The following is a 6,846-nucleotide window of genomic DNA, read 5'->3' as shown; positions in this document are numbered from 1 at the left end:
ATCCTGCTAATTCTATTTCTTACTTAGGCCCATACAATCAAATGGTTTTGGGCTTATTATTATAAGGACAACAAACTCGTTTTCCTTTTTTTTGACAAAAACCCATATTTAAGTACTTGTTAAAACCAAAAAAAAAAAATACTCGTTTAATTTCTAAAAAAAAGTTATCTACACTATTTTTGTGTATATTTTGTATATATTTTTTAATTTTAGTATTAAAAATAATTGGTAAAAATGAGAAAATATTAAAAAATAAATTATACAAATATCATTTTTCTTTTTACAAATATATTTGTCTATATGATTAATTATTTAGTTCTATCTCCCCTCCAACATTAGTGGCATTTGGATTTTTCTTTGGTAGGTACCTTTAAGATTAATTGTGATGCTAGCTATCCTAGCAATAGTGTTCGGGTTGATTTTGCATGTGTTAGCAAAGATTGAAAAGGAATGTGGCAATCATGAGGCTATCTAAGAATAATTGAGAGTCATAATATTTTGCAAGGAGAATTATTTGCTATTTGGAGATACTTTCTTTTAGTTTGGGACTCGAAAAAAAGAGATATTATCTATGAGATTGTGTGAAGACCTTTATTATTATCCATAATTTACAGGATTGTTCTAGTCTTATTGATCTTTTGGTATTGAAAATCCGAGATATCATGTCTTGAAAATGACGTGCCGATCTCCGGTTGATTTTGAGAGATACAAACACAGTAGCAGACATTATGGTAAAGATTGCAATGAGAACTCTTTCTCCCCAAGTGGAGGTTCCGTTGCCTTAAAAAGAATTTTAGAATAATATTTAGCAAAACTGTCTTTTTAAGCAGTTTCTTATTTGTTTTTTCTTTTTTAGTTATTGTTTATTTTCTTTTCAATAAAAAAAATTATTTAGCGCATTGTAGTGTTGCTGGTTTTGTCGCCGTTATACTCGTTTCTTTCATCTTTGAAATTTAGTTTTTTTTTTTCGTCAAAAAAAAAGAGAAAGAAAAACACACACATGAAATCAACTTCCCCCAAATTGGACCTTGGTGTCATTAGCTTCAACCAAGAGCTAGGTGATTGCCAAAGAGAGTTGATACTTCATATATATGGCAAAACTAAAGTTCGAAGCAAATCTCAAAAAGAAAAAAAAGATTTATGCCTTTTCAATGTAAATAATTATTCAGAAAACCATCTGTATATAGAACCTAGATTTTAACTCAAGCTAATGTCAAATATCACTTAACATTTCAAACAAGTAAAATTGTTATATGAAGAAGAAAAATGGCTTATAAAGTGTAATATATGTTGGCGGTTAACAAATTAAAAATTGAAGCTTTAGAAAGTAAATTTGTAACTTTAAAGACTAAAATAAACCTAAAACTAATAAAGCATGGANNNTATCGACCCAACAATAATTGGATAGTGTGGTCCTATGAAAGTGATGAATAATGCATTCATGTTGTTCTCTCTAGCATTCAATAATGTGAAGCGAGAGGTACGTCCACTACGCTATAGAAAGAATAACAAGAACAATATAAAAGTTATCCCTTAAATGAGAAAGCAAAGAAAAAAAGTTATAATATACATTCTTCTACATACTATAAATTTGTAATTATTACGTATATTACTGCAACTATGTAAAACATAGTGAACATATATATTAATATATAAGAACGCATAAAGAAAAAAACATTATTGTATTTTTTCACCAATAATGTTGATGATAGCAACAATGCATGTCTTTCATATAGGTTTATATCTAGTTCTAATTATTGTTTAAAATGCTACATAAAGCTTTTCTTTTCTTTTCTTTTCTTTTCTTTTTCTTTTTTTGGTCGGAGCTAGCTACATAATTCATTCGATAAATTTAAAAACGACATGTAAATGTAGCAGGTCACAAACTTTTATATGTATGTTCTTTTGATCCAGTATATTAGCACTATAATTGTACTATCCCCCTCTAAAATATCCATACATGTGAATTGAGTCATATCAGATGGATCGTATTAGCATTACAAATCCATTAATTTCACCTTTTATTATAACTATTCATTTCAATTATGAGGAAGAAGATATTTTAAAATTGATGATGTTGTAGTTTCTTCTTTTTTGTGTGTGTGTTTAATCAATTATGATAGAGAAAATTAGAGGGTGTAGAGCCCAGTTGGTTGCTTTTGTGGTATGAATTATTGTACTATTGCAGTAGCATAAGGGTAACACAATTCACTGATTAAAGATTCTGCGGCGTACTACTTGTCTCTTATTACAGATTCTTGGTTAGTTCATTTGCACGGATGCTTCATTCATCAACACATCACTTTTCTTTCTTTCTCTATTCACTATTCAACAACATCCACTTATCAAAGTCATATGCACAAAAGATCATAATCTTTTTCTTCTCTTTCTTTCTTTCATATATACTATTTCATTTCATATTCCTCCTAGCTTACTACTTTGCGGAAATTGCTAATACCCTAATATATAGCCCTTTTGGCTTCGCTATGGTTATGATTATATTGACCTTTATTATTAATTACATCCCAAAATAACACTAAAGATTTTGTTAGGTAGACAATAACTTTTATCAACAATATGAACAATAGACTCTAGAATTGGCTTAATAAAGTAAAATAACACTTCACTCTCAAATTATCCCCTAAACCCTAACATTAGGATAACCATCTGCACATCTAATGAATTGAACATCCACACATTATTAACTATTCATGAGTAAATCGAATCAAAAGGAATAACCATCCAATTAAAAATAATTAACATAATCATCTGCATACATATTGAATTGAACATCCGATATTTCCATTGTTCACATTATTTAGTATTTTTGTTGTCTACATATACTTTTCCTAACACTAATTAGGGAAGCACATACATGGGTTCTAGCTAGTAAATCACTAAATGAAAGATTATTACATATATAAATATTGAATAAAGTTTTTGTAACCTAGCAAGAATATTATTAGCACAGAATAGAGCAGCTATTGCTTCTTGGCTAAAATTTAAAAAGATATGTAACTCGAACCCGTGACCTCTTAATTGAGTATGGGGAGTCTATGCCATTTGAGTTATAACTCATTATCCACATATCAATTCAATTAGTGATAATTTAACCATGCAATTTCATCTTGTCCATCATTAAGGTCAGAACAAAATAGCTCTAAGCAGTCATCACCTCATTCGAATTCTTAGCCGTTCGCTTGGTCACCCTATCTACACCCATATCAACTTTAATTAGTCAAATCACCTGAAATGATCAATTTCTAGAATAAAATTATTCTTTTGATATCATCCTTCAATAGAAAGATATTTAGTTTTGGAGGACTAAATTATTCTCATGTATTTTGTTATTACCTTAGTCATAAAATAATCATGGAACACTTTACTAAAGGGTAAGATAATATAATTAGTGTACTGAAAGAAGAAGAAGAAAAAAAAGAGACGATATTCTTAATTATACTCTGCTCTAATAATCAGATCTCATCAAAAGAATGCCAAGTATGTGTAAATGTTATTATTGTACGACAATCCATAGTTTTCTCCATTTCTATAATTTATATGGTTCTTTTCCTTCAATTTTCTCCCTTTTTTTGGGTGGAGACAGATAATAATTCTTTATCTGAATTGCTATTTCAGTCTTGGTGCAAATTCTATAATCAAACGTCATTTAAAATGCTAAATGGTTTTGAATTTTGCGTCAAAATATCAACGAATTTTAGAAAAATTGACTAAAAAATATAAAATTTTCATTTTGCTATATATTGTTGAAAAATTGGACAGTAAAACCAACGAAAATAATAAATTCGAATAAAAAATTGAATATTTATGAATTTTAGATATATGACTATTGAATGTCCTAATCATAATAGAAAATATACAAAAACTACTTGTGATTTAAGATTTTATTCTCATACTAATTAAATTTGAATAAATATTCAATGTGATCTTACGAATTTCAAGTGTAAATTATTTTTTGGTTATCTGCGACTACATGTAAGAAGCAGGATCCGAATATCCAATACTTATTTAAACGGACGAGTGAATTGACTACTCAACCAATTCAAGATGGTTGTAAATTAAATTATTATTCCATTACATTAACTAATGTATATGATATTAATTTCTAATTCAATAAGAAATTTTGCAGTTTTAACTCATACATAAATTTTGAATAACTAAATTAAGCATTTAATTACTCGATTAAATTTGGTGGAAAGACTTAAATTTTGTTGATAATAAGATCATTTGAAAATAGTCTGTCTATGAAAATATTTTGGTGTGAATCACAAGTATTCCTTACAAGAGGCGAAGAAGGTTACATTTTAATTTGATGGAATTATTTCTTCGTTCACAAAACCTGAACCAAAAGAAAAAAGAAATGTACTACTCAAATAGACACCATGTTATCCTCAAAATCTTTATGGTATTGTTTCATATAGTTTAAAGAGTAAAAACTTTTTTCAACCGTCAATCCTTTCACCGCTTCTCCCACTCTCTTTAGACCCATGAGAAGAAGTTCAAATTCATCACTAACCATGTCTTCTCAAATAATATATATATAAATAATTATAATTATATCTCTAATTTTGTTTGTATTTGAATTTTAAAGTTAATCAATTACTATTGAATTCCACACAAATATGTATATCATTTTTAAAGAAAAAATGGAAGTAAATCCCATAAGATTTGACAAACACCATTATATTATTTCTTGCTTTCAAAACATCCAAACCTAAAGTTTAATTTACAGATAAAAAAAGTTAGTTATCATATTTTTACTTTTTCCCCCCTTTCCAGATATACTACCAGTGTGCCATAAGCTGGTTCTGATTGAGTTTCACTTTCAAAGATTCACTTTTTTGGAAAATGTTATATAGGTATCACCGTATCACTTATTATGGGCATATCCAAACCTAGAAAATTATACGTTTAAAGTATAGTTACGATAGTAATGTGATTTCTTTTGGTACAACATTAAATTGGTAATGTGATTGGGACAGCAAGAAGCAAAACCAATAATTAATGAGTATTATTATGTACATTAAAACAAAACCAAAATCTGCTAGGTTAATAGTATTTTCCAAATCGATAATATTAAAAAAATAAAAAAATAGTTCGAATTTATTTTATTTAATATTTATTAGTTAATAAGATAAATTTTGACTATTTTTTATTAATATTTTTTTTTGTTACCAACGTTGGTGTTTCCAAATAAACCTGATATATATAATTTCTGGTGGGAATAAAAAAGAAATATTAGAAAAGTAAAGTAAGGATGGAATAATTCAAGCCAATAAAGAGTACGTAAAGGTGCAAAAATGATATTTATTTCTCCTTTATGTAAATATATATGCAAGATCGATTATTGCAAAAGAATTATATGAAAACATTTTATCCCTTTAGCAGCATCATATGGATCGTACAAGTACAGCATGATTCATCCATGGGAATGGGGACAAAGACATAATGGAAAAGGAATTTTTTTGGTATATGAGCTATTAACAAAGAACGATAAAAATTTATATATCCAACAGACTAAGCCCAGCAGACAAAGAGAACTATTTTATTTACCGGAAAAAATAATTAGAAACAATTCATTCATAATATAATCTAATGGAGATAGACAAAAACCAAGAAGTAACTAGAAATCAAGATGAGATAATTAAATAGCTAGAATTAGATCACACTTGATTAATCAACAACAATATAATACCAGACTTTTTATACATCAAGGAGCGCGGCAACTAATAACTAACTGATACAAAATTATGAAAATATATATATTCCAAAAAAAAAGGGTGTTAAAGCAAAAGCTGGACATGAGAACTGAAAAGAGAGTAAAAATAATTTAGAACTTACTTAGGCTTATTGTGATGAACTTGAACTCCTGAAGGTGGTAGTAGTAGTAGTCATTTATTGCTGCTGCAGCATCATCAAGATTCTCATAGTCATGGCTAACCACCAAGCTAAGTGAAAGAACTTGTGAATCTTGATGATGCTCCACCGGCAAACAGTGACTGGTTTTGATTGAGAGCAGATCAGATCTATGTATACTCCATGAAGAAGAAGAAGAAGAAGAGCCCTAACCCTAACCCTAAAATGTGATAATTGAAAGGGGTACAAATTAGAGGGAGACCCACATGGACTAGTATTGAAGTATTGATAGGCAACAATAATGTATGTGTATGATGAGGGCAAAGCAGTAAAAGTATATGGTGGAAGAAAAGAAGAAGAGAAGTGAGAATGAAGAGTGAATAATGATGTATATATAGAGAGATAGAGTGTGTAAGTAATAAATGAGGAAGAATTGAAGGAGATTGGTTGGTGCTTAATAAGATGTGTGTCAGAGAGAGAGAGAACGCAGTTATACATCGTAATCAAAATGTATCTGTATCCATTGTTGCGTTCTCCACAAGCACAAGCACAAGCGTTTTCAAAGTGGGGGCCGAAAATTGACACCCCCTAGGGCTTCAATTCCCCTAATTACCGGATTCTCCTCAAATAATGTTTAACCAACAAACACTCAAATTAAAATCAGCTCTATATGCCTGTGCCTGTGGCCACCCAAGTTTTCTTTCTTAGTTACCAATTTACCATTTTGGCTTCCATCTACTTTCTTCTTCCATCCATCTTTGCATCTCATCCTCTTACCACACAAATATATCTCTGCTGCTTATATTTATATATATACTTCTGCCTCTTCTGTTAATTAATTATCAAGTTAACTTTTTCTATTTAATTTTTAAATTCATTTCTTATTTTAAATTTTAAATTCTCCAATAAATAATTTTACAAACAAAATTAACTAATATTAATTAATTAAAATTTTGATTTTTTATACTTATT

At 28.9% G+C, this 6,846-nt stretch overlaps 1 long non-coding RNA gene across 1 annotated transcript; it reads right to left on the bottom strand.

Moving 5' to 3' along the window:
- Positions 2,781 to 6,745, bottom strand: LOC110270361. Its single transcript, XR_002359810.1, has 2 exons — positions 5,860 to 6,745; positions 2,781 to 3,213 (listed from the first exon to the last, which is right to left on the bottom strand). It is a non-coding gene; the product is annotated as an uncharacterized LOC110270361 (long non-coding RNA).

This window comes from Arachis ipaensis, chromosome B03 (assembly GCF_000816755.2).
Source record: "Arachis ipaensis cultivar K30076 chromosome B03, Araip1.1, whole genome shotgun sequence".
NCBI classification, from domain to species: domain Eukaryota; kingdom Viridiplantae; phylum Streptophyta; class Magnoliopsida; order Fabales; family Fabaceae; genus Arachis; species Arachis ipaensis.
Note: the sequence above shows the minus strand (reverse complement) of the source record. Positions and strands in the feature narration are given on the sequence as shown.